Raw genomic sequence first — 13,926 nt, 5'->3', positions numbered from 1 at the left:
TGGAATTAGCTGAAGTTGTGATAGAAATATCTGTTTTAAGAAAATATGATCAGTCAACTGTTTTTGGAAGGCAAAATGTATGCTGGGAGGTTAGTCAGCTATTAACTCATTCTAGTTTCTGTCCATTTTTTGGAAGTTTAGTTAGTCTGCTGATTTTTTTTTTTTCTTTTTCTGTCATCCTCTTGTATTTTCCCACCATTAAATTCCTTTGTGTTTCTGGGTTTCCTAATTTCAAATGTGGTTCTCATTAATTTCCTGTTTTATTTTGATAATTATCATGTTTTGTGCAGTTAGTTTTTCCTTTTTCCGTTCAGTTCTCCGTCGCTGTCTAGATTTGTTTCAGCTATGTCCCATTATCGTCCTCTTTTGAGTTCCCTGATCACCTTGTGTATAAATAGTCCTGTCCTTCACCCCAGTCTTTGTTTTAGCATCTGTTTACCTTCATGTACTCCAATGTTACATTTTATGGACTATGTATTTCAGACTTTTTGTTTATCCAGACACATGCTCTGTGAGCTGGAGGGCCACTCCAAGCAGAGCGTGCAGTGCCTGGCACTTCGTCTACTGCTATTTGTAGTCCAAGAATCTACATGACGAATAAGTCAGTGAAGACCAATTATGGCCTTCAGTTGTATATTTCATTTATGTATTTAAGAAAGCTTAGGTGCGTGCTACTGTGACTAACACAAATTAAATCTATACTGTGGAAAACACTTTAGACTGTAAGCTAATAGCTACTGTGATGTTTCCATTGGTTAGTGTAGTCAGGTTCTGAAGCCTTAAGCTTGTAATTTTTTCTGTTGTTGTCTTGAAACACAAAATAAGAAGCAAGACCTTCAGTAATAGTAATAAATCACAGCAATAGTACATTCATGTAGTTGTAAAAAAAAAAAAAAAAAAAGCATGATAATATGTAATCCAAAGTATTCAGAATACGTCACTCTCATTGAGTAATGTAACGGAATACGTTACAAAATACATTTGGGGGCATGTATTCTGTAATCTGTAGTGGAATACATTTTAAAAGTAACCTTCCCAACACTGTCTAAAGGTTACAAGGATAATGTTCTCAGTCTGTCTTGCCATTTGCAACCAGACAAGTTGCCCCCTATTGGCCAGAACAAGGAATGAAGTCTAAGGCAGTTAAGCATTGGTTACTCTTCTCAAAATCAGTGGCCATGTGTATCTTGATAGATTAGAATACAGACTTTAATTCAACTTTTTTTAAGGTCATGTGTTTTGTTCATAAAGTCAACACATCAAATTCAAAAACCAACAGTAGGTTAAAAATTCAAAACTTTCCTGACATTGTGAACCATTTTCTGACTGATTGATTCTCTTTTGCTTTATTTAAAGAAAATTCTGCAGCTGTTCTGAGCTGCTGCCCCAGTGCTGATCAAGGTTAAATCATTTGAGACCAATGGGAAATGGAAAGTGGAATCATTTGATTCTCACCAGTTTTAAGGTATTTGAAGTAAAGACAGCTACTTAAAACACCAATATTGACTCTCTTACCACAGCTTACACATCTACAGTGAACAGCCAACTCATCAGCGGATCTCCACTGGGTTTATAATTGTACTCGCTCTGTCTCCATCCAATATGGTGGTACAGGCCCTTTGTTGTAGTCATTGCAGTGTAATTGATTATTTAAGAGCTTGTGGGTTAACCTCATTAAAAGGCTTATTAGGTACATTGGCCCCTCTGCTTTTAGTCAAACGAGCTGTATTTAATTAATTACAACAGTCTTGCACATACACGCACACATGAGTACGGTTCTCTTTCATTTGAAATTTCCATTTCATTTCCCATTTTCATTTTTTACGTGGGCACACAAAGCCTGCATTTTCTTTTTAAATTAAGTCAACTTATTATATATTTCTTTATCCAGTTCACCAAAGCCATACACTTGTACAACATAAAATCTAGACAAAACAATTATTGTTCTAGTAGCTCAAAACAAGCCTGTATGCAAAAGTTGACGTCATTTAGAAATCTATGGGAAATGGCCCTCAACCCTGAGCTGTCTAAATAATTTCAGATGATTGCATACTCTCAGTTACTCATTTCAGATCATATTCCATAAACCATGAAGTCCATTCTCTAAATAGTCATCCTGAGAGTCAGAAAAGAGGATTACTGTGGATATATTTATTGGCTTGTTACCAGTGAATCAGATAAACAGATAAAATACTCAGTCTAGGCTTTGTAATAGGACCTTTGTATGGCTTGATGGTGGCTACATCCATATACAGTCCATTTATACAGTCTATGGTACATTTCCAGTTACAGTGCCTTGTTCTGTGTGTGTGTGTGTGTGTGTGTGTGTGTGTATGTTACTAGCTATTAGCTCTTCAAAATAGCAGCATGACTTTACAAACGTCCAGCATTTTTTATTTTTGTAATCCCATTTGAAATATTTCTATTTCTTTTTCTCATCAGAAGAATAACAGAAGCATTATCAAAGTAATGAATAAAAGTCTTAATCTGCTTAAAGGAAAAAAAACTATACCTAGCTATACCTACTTTAACATTTTAATAAAAAATAAAGGACAGATGTTAATTGTTGTGGTAAGATATACTGGTTAAAAAGTCGAAATGGAAAAGGCATAATTCCACTAGAAAGCAAAATAAAGATGTAGGAAACTGTACTCTTTATGGGTTATGTGGTTTTTCAGGACTCTGATGGGATGAGCAGAGACGATAGACTGAACCATTAATGAAGCCATGTCAAAGAAGCTTTTACTAGAATTAATGTTGATCCTACACGCAATGACTATTGCAATGAATTGATTCCTTGTAAGTTTGACACTTTGTGACATCCTCTATTTTTTTTTCAACTCACATCAGGTAATATCAAGGAAAAAACCATAAGGCCAAGGCCCCATTAACACAATGTTACAAGTCAAACTATTATTTACATTCTCAAATGTTAGCTCTAGTAATGTAATAGCTGCTTTAGTAAAATACATTGTATTTACCTTGTTTTGTAAAGTTGCAGAAAAGACGAGTTTGGTTATTTTGCTATCATCATGAGCATCATCACTACACATGAAACATCAGATGTTAAGTGTCTTAAGATAAAAGGTGATTTACATAGTAAGCAATAGTTTTTTTCTTTAGCTCTAACAAGTCCTAGATGGCACAGATTTAAAATACTGCAAAATTTCATTAGAAGATCAACATCAAGTTAAAAAAAAATTGCACAAATATGAAACTGAACTGAAGTGAACTTTAATATTTGGTCTGCCATTCCTTGTTTTTCTCAGAAATTTGCAGGACTTTCCAGTGGCCTGAATACGTTGTGGTGCTTCGTGTCCTGTCAGAAGACAGATTACTCTTGTCAGGACCACCAGCCGAGTGTGAATATCAGACTTAAGGTTTCATCTACCCAGCACACTCACTCATACACAGTTATATAACACAGGTCGCACACAGTCTTACTTTCCATCAGACAGTTTTTTGGACGCTCTAATATTCACCACTCAGTACAAGGGAATTTCATTTCCCACGGTTGTCACAAATGCTGAGAATAACTCTCTGACACATTTTTAATGGGAACACATAGAAAACCTCTCCTAGTACCTCTGTTGAAAACTTTGTAATGCGTCTGGCTGCAGAGAGCTATATTTGTCACCACTCCAGCACAGTCGATTCTTTTCCTCGTCAGCGTTTGAAGCCTCGCTGTAATGAGCGTGCCAGTCACAGTGTCTGGGATTAAAACACAGAAAAGCTCCACAGATGACGATGATGACAGCTGGAGACGGTGAAAAGGAAGAGCGAGAGAGACCAAGAGAAAAGAGAAGACACTTTCTTTTCAAGTGCCACAATATGCAACTTTCCGCCTGCAGGAAAGGAGGTGTTTTGTAAGCAGAGTCCTTCCCCTGTTCTGCTGTATAGACTGGATGCATTTTGTCAGACACAATCCAGAGATCCAAAATAAAATATCTCTTTTGACAGTTTTGCCACGATACTTTAATATGTTCATTTTCTTCTGAGATTCAGCTTTCTGGGCTCAGCTTTACTCCGTCATGCCTTAATCAAATAACTGCATGTTAAGTAGAACTAGTGTTTGTTTCTTTAACAAGAACAAGACCTAAAAGCCTTCAGTGACAACCCACTGTTAAAAGATGAAAGCAAAAAGAAAGCAAAATCAGAGCTGTCGTGAAATGTTTGCCATCGCAAAGACTGAGATGGAAAAACTGACAAAAGAACCAAGTCTTTCAAAATGCACACATATTCCAGTTCCTATTAAATGTTTACACTGCAGTCTAAAGTACAGCTTGATTAAAAGTAGATTGAAAAATGCTACAGATGAAAACTATTCTAAAGTGTGATTAATCTAGATTGTAGGGGGAAGTTAAGAATTCTGACAATGAAATTGAACAACATGTACTGCAGATCACATGCAGGTCAGAGGTAGATAAAAACTAAAAACCAGAAGCACAAAAACTGTACCTAAACTGAGAAAACATGGAAAAAAATGAAGATCTCAAGGAACACATGCTTGAACTACACATGGAAAAACTGGAGGATTAATGTAAAATCCCTCTTGTGATCATTATGATTGCTTGTGGATTGCCAAAATTGATCATACTTTGGAAGAAACACTATGTGCACTATGAAAGATGTGACACACCAGGAACAGGAGACCTATTAGCTTCAAATGTATGGCTTCTTGTGGCAACCAACACATTTTGTGTCTCACTTTTCACACAGTTTCACACGACTCAGTGAGCATTAGCAGCACCGTTCATGCAAACTACAATCAGCTGCAGCAATTTGCTAGCAACCAGAGCAATTGCACAGAGGTTTTTGGTACAACACTGTATATGACTTGTGACTAATTTCACCTTGCAACTTCCAGGAACCGATCACTCTGGAGATAGGCAATATCTGTTTTTTCATCTATTTATCTATTTTCCCTCCCGCTGGAGGTTTCCAGGGTCTGCATGATGGGGGATAAAGGCAGAGTTTATCAGTAAAACTAGAACTAAATTAAATTGGTGGGACCAATGATGGTGGAGCAGAAATAAGGCAACAAAATGAAAGGCAGGAAGTAAAAACAGGACACTTGAGCAAACTAAGCTTCAGTATAAATCAGTAAGGGAACAAAGATTCTCATGCAGGCCAAGTCCAAGTTAGAATCAGGGGAGCCGAGACGTAAGACAAAATGAACTAAGACAGACCTGTTATGGCATTATGGTGAAGTTACTCTATAAGCTAGTTTTATGCATAATAATGGTAAACAAGTTATTTTAATGACTCGCATCCAGGCGTTCCTCATAGCTGGTCCCATTTTCATTCCTGTCATTTATTCATGCATGCAGATATAAGTGTTGCCCCAGTGTTTATATTCAGCATCCAGCTAGAAAATTGGGAGCTGCCATCACTTGTTTGGAGAAGTTTGCCAATGGTAACATGTGGCCATAAGTTAAAAAAAAAAAAAAAACACTTAGAAACAAACATCCTTTCAGAGAGAAACTAAAAGCACCAGATTTAAACCAATTGTAGCGATACTGCTGGGATGTCAATGCCTGTTAAAAAATATAAATATAATAATATTTTATTTGTAGAACACTTGTTATACAAATGTAAACAGATACTAACATACAATCATCCATTTATTACACCATACAAACTTCCATACACACATTAGAAAAACGAGCAAAAGTAACAATAACGGGTAATTCATATTCTCATTTAGGTCAATTTCAGCAGATAATGGCAAATAGCTTGAGCACAAATTGACGGTGTGGTGTGGGAAAGGTGTCAGATCGGACTGGCAGTGGCTCCCAGGCCGGGCAGATCCCAGTGTGAATGAATTGTGAGAAGTGAATGAATTCAAAAAAGTGGGAGGGTGGGGCATGGAAACAAGAACAAAGAACAGGAAGGGGCGTGTATGGAGGTGTGGTCCCACTCCTGAAATTTTGTCTCTAGTGGGTAAGGAAAAACAGATAAATAGATAAAATAATTAATGAATAAATTATTTCCAAAAGAAGGCAGGTTAAATGTTGCTGGAGTGGTGACATTTGTGTTCAAACTGGATCCTGTAAATGCCCTGAACCGATTATGTTAGAGGTACAGATATGAATGCAGGTGTAGCTTAAATGGATAAATTATGGATAATTATTATGTTCATAATTATGGACAGCTTGAAAGGCACCAATTTAAACCGATTCAGAGTGTGGATGACAGCACTCTGAACCAACCAGCAATTTACAGGGAATGTGCTGAAACATGCACATGGGCATTCCCATTACTTTCTGTGGTACAGATGTGTGCTATTTCTTGCTTTCACTGTTTATTGCTGTTGTCATATAACACTGTTCCCATGGTGTTCATTGTTGTGAATCTATTTCCCCATGAGGTGTCTCATCAGAAATTGTATTTTTTTATACAGAAAATAATAAGTTGCAGTCAGTTCAATTGCAGCACCTACTTGCTATTTGAGACAGATGGATGTTATTTCGCAAATGAAACCTGTGCATTGCAGTCTGACTTTTATTCATCCAACCAATGAATGAACATGTGCAGTTTCCCTTTTTTCAATGAGAATCAGCATGTGAGAGAGCTGAGTGATATCCAACAATCTGCTTGTGTTTGTCAGCAGCAGACAAACAATTTAAATGTGTTTAGCTTAGAGTTTAATATGACAAAACTGAACATAAGTTAAGAGGTTTATATTTGTGAGATGCATAAGAAGATTACCCTGGTTGCTTACATCAGCGAGGCTTCCTAACAGTTTTTTTCATGTGAAAGCAGGTAGATATCATAAAAGGTTGTTGTTCAGAATGAAAGTTGTGTCGTCTACTCGGTGAACTTGGATGTCCTTGTTAGACTTTCCAATACAAAAAAAATCTCTGTTGAAGAATTTTAACCACTTTTGCTCAATTTGGGTGACAGGGAGAAAGAACCATGAGTACAACACAAATAATGGCTAATTTCTCATTTCAATTGCATTAAAGAAAGTCATAATTCTAGTTACTATGAATATTTAATCTCAACTACAAGAGGTTATTATAGTTAATGTTGCCCCCCAAAGACAACATTTGAGATTGTGATATTCTTTTAACCCTAGAACACTATCGCCGGGTGATTTTCACCCGAGCAAATGTATTTACATAATTTTCAATATGTTGCGTTTGTCTGAGTGTGGTGGATCCCTGGGTAGCTTCAGCATTGTCTTTGACGTCTTTGAAGGCGTGGGTGTTTCCCTACCCCAAATCCCGCTTTTTCCTACAGGCATGTGTTCGGGTGAATTTCACCCGGCAATAGTGATAGAGGATAAAGTAGGTTTTGGGTGGATTTCACCTGGTGATAGTGTTAGTGTATAAAATCAGGCGATCTTGCCGCATTTCAAGGGTGACAACATTCAGGCTCACCATATTTACTGTACCTCTTCTTTTTTTTTTTTTTTTTTTTTGGCCTGTCCCGTTTGGCTCTTTTGCCATCAGAATTGTTGTCTAAAGGCAAAGAAAGATGCCCAACGGATTTACTTTACCAAACTGACCATCCCAGCCTTGCCGTAATGGTCCATTTGATTCACCTTTTATTGTTTATTTTATTTTCACTTACTGAATACGGGACAGACTTGACTGGGGGAAAGAAGGGGAGAAAGAAAGAGGGAAAGAGAAACAGCTGAGAAGAAGGACGGGGGAGAAGGGCAAAAGACAAAAACCAACAGAACGGGCAGAGAAAAAAAATGCATATATCAATCACCTGGATCACCTGCTGAGAAAGAAAAAAGAAAGCAAGCAGAAGAGAACAAGAGTAATAGAATAAACAACATCACAATGATATATGGGAATATGACAGTAAATACTAAATGTTAAACATTATTGTGCAGCACATAAGATCAACAGAACACAGTGTGCTTTGAGGTAGGAGCCAAAAAGGGTGTAGTTTGTGGGTGTGATCACCCGTGTGTACACCTGTGAGCATGGACGCGCTTGTTTTTTGTTTTTTTTTAAAGGTTCCTTCATGTAATAATCTGCTAGAGGGTGTGGGGGGGCCACAGCCCCGTCCTCCAGGGCGTGAAGCAGGTGTGGAGGAGATCAAAACTCCAGACATCCAGAGGCCCCCAGAACACAAGAGACCAAGGAAGACCAACAGAGGGGCAGCTGCGCCACTGTCCCGGAAAGAGCTGAGGAGAGTCCCAGATGAGGGCTCACTCAGCAGCCGCGGAGCAGAAGCCAGGGGGAGTTGCAGTGACGCGCCCGTGAGCTCCGCCGGTAGCCAGCTGCGCCTGAGTGACCGAGCCCCAGGCCGAGAGGCCGGGGGCACCCCACCTCCGAAGTGGCCCGAGCGAGCCCCAGGCTCCAGGCCCCGATAAGCGGCCGCCAAGGAGTGAGCCGGTGTGTACCTGGACGCCCATCCCCGGACACAAAGAACCACCAACGCACCGATGTCTGAGGGGGTCCGCCACTGGCAGGGGAAGTGGTGGTACGGGGAGATAGGCCTCCAAACCTTGGAGGGCCTGAGATGTCCCCAGAGAGGTGGCGCCTGACACCCAACCTGACATATAGACACAGACATACAGGCACACACAGATACAAACATCCATTCCCACCCTCATGCTCTCATATGCACTTACTCCACACTCAACCAACGTGGAGACAGACATAAAGAGACGTTGTACACACGATCACACTCCCCAAGCGTACTCTACTGTACCTCTTCAACTACAGCCGTCACCCTGTTGCAGGTTTAGTGTCTTTGGCATCCCAGCTAGTGAGTAACACATAGGTAAGGTTTGTTTAACTTGGCAATTGTTAGCTGATTAGATTTCTTTTTCTTTTCTTTTTTTTATCTAAAAGCTATGTTATGTAGCTAGCTGTGGCATGACCTTAGTGGGAACAATAAAAGCAAACAAAAGGGAGATCCCACAAGGGATGAAAGTTAAAGAAAATCACGCGCCAGGCTCCAGTGCATTTCTCTTTACGAAAGAACTAACCTTGGTGTCCTTCCTCCCTGACAAAGCTTCAAAAAAGAAGGTTGTACTGCTCCTGTCATCCATGCATACACAACCAAGCATAGGACCCACTCGTAAGCCCGAAGTGATTGAATTTTACAACAAAACAAAGGGAGGTGTCGATACTTTTGGCCAGATGTGCGCTCACTATGGTTGTGGAAGAAAAACCAAGAGATGGCCCCTTTGCGTGTTCTATGGCATGATCAATGCTGGTGTGATAAACTCATGGATCATTCACAATGAGAATGCAATGAAGAGAGATGAAAACCAAATGCAGAAGAGGCCTTATATGCAGGCTTTGGCATTGGCACTCATCAAACCATGGGCAGAGCAGAGGCTCCCCTCTTCAAATCTGTCACGTCAACTCAGAGTCCTGATCTGTAGCGTGCTCGACATCCCTACCCCTGGCACTCTTGAAGGCGAGGCAGGACCAGTGGCAGCAGAAAGCAGTGGTCCCTTAGTGAGGTGTGCTGACTGCCCCACAGGCTTGGACAGGAAGACGGGATACAGGTGCCATGTCTGCCGTCGACCGGTGTGTCCACGCCATTACTACCCTGTGTGTACTGACTGCATGTAAGGAATAGGTAAGTAAGAGTGGTCCTGGAATTTGCATGTTATCCTTATTTAGTGCAGTGGTTATGAATAAATATCAACAAGTGGTGATTTCCAAGTGAATTCATATGGTTAAAAAAAATATTTTAGTCAACTGGTCATTTTTACCCACTCAAAAAATGCCATTTTTTTGTTTCTCTCTCCTGCAGCTGTTCGCGTGTCAAGGAGACTGTGCCTTCACCAGGGAAGACTCAAATATCCCAGGAATGGGTGGACCAAAGACCAAGTTTCCAGCATCATTATATTCACGTCATCTTGGTGGCTGTTTATGTTCCCCCCTCTGCTAACCCCACAGCTGCATGTGACACTATCCACTCTGCCATAGCTCGGTTACAGACTCAACACCCGAGTGCCTTTATTGTGATCTCGGGTGACTTCAACCATGTATCACTGGACAATACACTACCAACATTCAAACAATATGTGGACTGTCCCACCAGGGGAGAGAAAACTTTAGACTTACTGTATGCTAACGTCAAGGATGCATACAGTGGAAACTCCAGCAGAACAGCATGAGAGAGGTGTGGAGGGGCATGAAGACCATCACTGGGTTCAGGCCAACCAACAGCAGGGGAACTGAGGGAGGTGAGAATAGAGCCAACGAGTTGAATCTGTTTTTCAATAGATTCGACACCACAGTGTCTGCTCCCACCCCCACAACCTCACCTGTAGTCAGCCTGGAATCCCTCCCCCACCCATCACCTTCACTCAATACCAGGTTGAGATGCAAATGAGGAGACTTCACTCAGGCAAGTCTGCTGGACCAGACGGAGTGAGTCCCCTCGTCCTCAAGACCTGTGCCCCCCAGCTGTGTGGAGTCTTTCATAAACTGTTTATGCTGAGTTTGAGTCTGCAGAGGGTCCCGGTGATGTGGAAGACACCATGCCTCGTCCCTGTACCAAAGACGCCACGTCCCAGTGGCCCCCAGGATTACAGGCCCGTGGCACTGACCTCCCACATCATGAAGACCCTGGAAAGGCTCATCCTGGACCAGCTGCGACCCATAGTAAGACCACACCTGGATCCCCTTCAGTTCACTTATCAGCCTCGTCTCGGAACTGAGGACGCCATCATCTACCTGCTCAATCGTGTCTACACCCATCTGGACCAGCCGGCGAGCACTGTGAGGGTCATGTTTTTTGACTTTTCCAGTGCTTTCAACACCATCAGGCCGACCCTCCTGGGTGATAAGTTAGCAGCGATGCAGGTGGATGCTTCTCTGGTGTCCTGGATTGTTGATTACCTGACAGGAAGACCACAATATGTACGTCTCCCACAGTGTGTGTCTGACAAGGTGATCAGCAACACAGGGGCACCACAGGGGACTGTCCTCTCCCCCTTCCTCTTCACCCTCTACACCACAGACTTCAGCCACTGCACAGAGACCTGCCATCTTCAGAAGTTTTCTGATGACTCTGCGGTGGTTGGATGCATCAGCAGGGATGATGAGATGGAGTACCGGGCTGTGGTCGACTCCTTTGTCACGTGGTGTGAGCAGAATCATCTGCAGCTCAACGTGGCAAAGACCAAGGAACTGATCGTGGACTTCAGGAAGACCAGGAAACACTTGACCCCTGTTTCAATCCAGGGGGTCAGTGTTGACATTGTGGAGGACTATAAATACCTTGGAGTACACATTGACAATAAACTGGACTGGGCTAAAAACACCACAGCACTTTACAGGAAGGGCCAGAGTCGTCTCTATTTTTTGAGGCGACTGAGGTCCTTCAACATCTGCCAGAAAATGCTCAGGATTTTCTATGAGTCTGTTGTGGCGATCCTCTATGCTGTTACATGCTGGGGGAGCAGGCTGAGAGTCGCAGATGCCAACAGACTTAATAAACTAATCCGTAAGGCCAGCAATGTTGTGGGGATGGAGCTGGACTCCCTCAAGGTGGTGTCGGAGAGGCAGATGCTGTCCAAGATAAAGACAATGTTGGATAACACCTCCCACCCACTCCATGACATGCTGGTCAGTCACAGGAGCTCGTTCAGTGAGAGACTGAGATTACCGAAAAGCACCACTGAACGACACAGAAATCGTTCCTGCCTGTGGCCATCTCCCTGTACAACGCATCCACTTAACACACTGTTTGCTACTACAGCTACACATGTTTCTTTTCCAACTATTTATTTATGAGTGACTTATGTATGTATGTATGTATATATATGTATATATTATACTATTCTTAGTTAGTGTATTGTCTGTCTTGTCTTAATGTTGGTTTAAAATGGAGCACTGTAACAATAAATAATTTCCCCCAGGGATCAATAAAGTATTCTGATTCTGATTCTTTAGGGTTTGTTTTGTTCTCCAACTGCTAATTTTCCAGAAATTTTGGAGCATTTTTTAAGGTCCCCCCATGAAACTTTTTTTTCTCCATTTTGTTAGATATGGCACAGCTGAAAATAAAAGAAAACCACTCTAATTTGTCATGTGTTGTTATATATTTTATATATTTTGATGACAAGTACTTTTTGTTATATTGGGTAAAAATCACCCGGCGTTAGTGATGGTGTTACTATTTTTAGCGATAGTGTTCTAGGGTTAAATGTACCTAAACACTTTGTAGTTCTTTATGGAATTATAGGAACTTTTTAAGTATGTTTGGCTATAATTTGTTGAGTGCTCTAGCATTTCACAAACAATCTTGTCATATGCTGTGGGAGTGTCTGGTTGGGCGTGGTCCAGGTTCCTGTCATTTGTCCCTGGGAGTGGAGTTGGCCAGCTCATCACCTGTTGTCAATCTCCGGGGCTCCACCTAGAGGGTTTTTAAGCCAGCACGGCCTGCCACTCCTCGCCAGTTCGTCCTGCTACCATCTGTGGTAAACTCGGCCTCCTCTGAGCTCTGACTCTGTATATCTGGACCTTGGGTTAATATGTTTTTGTTTCCTGTATTCTTCAGATTCTCCACCCATCGCACTCACCAGTAGTGCTGTTTTTGGTCTCCATCCTGTCCTCCCATCTGCTCGGAGCCTGAGGATTATATACTCCACTTCTCCTCAGCCTGCCCTTCAGTCTGTATTCTCCATCTCTTCGAAATCTGGACCGGACTCTCCACTCTTGACCCTCTTTGGAATACACCCCTGGCAGCCTTTTCCCCGTTAAATGACTAGGGTCGCCAAGTAAGCCCAAGACTATTCACTGGCACTCCGTACCTTTGTCCCTTACTCGTTTGTTTCCCATTCAGTAACATTTCTCCCCTGTGTTTACAGAAGTTCCCGTTAGAAGTCTCCCCGTGCTCTACGCCGGTTTCTCCGCCCACGGATTTCCTTTAGTTTTCTGCGTATGGTTTTTGTTAAACCCAGTTCCGTTCACGTTTTGTTCTTTTCAATAAATTATACACAGTTCTAAGCAAATTGAGTCTGCTCTTGAGTCCACCGCATTCTCGTCCGTGACAAATCTACAATTGTAAACATATATGTTTTGGTCTTGTTACTTTTTATAGAAATGAGAAATTTAGAACTTTGCCTTTATTTTCCAGAACTTTAGACCATGGTGCAGAAGCAGCGAAGGAACCATTCAGCTCCTTGGAAATTTCCTTGACTTTTCATATAATATATCTTTATAGGAGAAATATTTCAAACACTAGCACTGACAGTGTTGGTTAGCCAATCTGATACTGCAGTTCGGACTGAAATATTGGAACTATTAGTTTTTGTAGATTTCAGAAGACTTTGACAGTTTTGTTATCCCCACTAGATTACACAAAACAGTTTTTAATAAAAATGATTTAATGTTCTGTCGCAAGTAAAAGATTAAAAATGGTTCATAATAATTTAGTGATAAAAATGTCATATTTCATCTGTGGTAATTTATGTTAAAAAAAGAATCATTTAGTTAAAAATATTTTCTATACAGTCAGCATTAGTTTTTTTTTGTTGTATCTTATATTGAAGGAGTAATCTGTGTTCGCAATGGATTGTGGGAAGCAGAAGCCGCAGTCAGTTGGGAAAAAACATTGTACAGAAAACCTGCCTATCCGTGTTTAAACTTCCCCTCCTGTGTCCTGAATCTTTATATACACCATCAGTTTAGTTTTCTGGCTGATGAAAATTGAGCTTGGCTTGCTGTTGACCTGCGTTAACATACACAGTGTATCCAACACGTAGTGATAACAGTACATTTAATGAGAAATAAATGTGACTGAATTTGTGATTTGACCCAAGAAACATAAGTGACGTAATAAATGAGTCAAGCATCTAATGCATGAGCTATTTCAAAGGACACCAGCTTGTTTTTTTGTTTTTTTCATTTGAAGAACTTCTGTAATAAAGCAGTGCTGTCAAAAACTCATCAGAGAACTTTCATTTCAAAGTAGGACTTTAAATAATATTAT

General features: G+C 40.9%; 1 long non-coding RNA gene across 1 annotated transcript; it reads left to right on the top strand.

The window, feature by feature from the left end:
• The first annotated feature begins 12,497 nt into the window (after nucleotides 1–12,497).
• LOC146579011 (uncharacterized) lies at nucleotides 12,498–12,946 on the top strand. Its single transcript, XR_014891657.1, has 2 exons — nucleotides 12,498–12,712; nucleotides 12,803–12,946. It is a non-coding gene; the product is annotated as an uncharacterized LOC146579011 (long non-coding RNA).
• The last annotated feature ends 980 nt before the right edge of the window (nucleotides 12,947–13,926 follow it).

Source organism: Mchenga conophoros, linkage group LG3 (assembly GCF_057382185.1).
Source record: "Mchenga conophoros isolate Kocher_MC1m ecotype Shallow Benthic linkage group LG3, M_conophoros_male_GT1.1, whole genome shotgun sequence".
Taxonomy (NCBI): Eukaryota; Metazoa; Chordata; class Actinopteri; order Cichliformes; family Cichlidae; genus Mchenga; species Mchenga conophoros.
The sequence above is the reverse complement of the archived record's forward strand: the minus strand, read 5'-3'. Positions and strand labels throughout refer to the sequence as shown.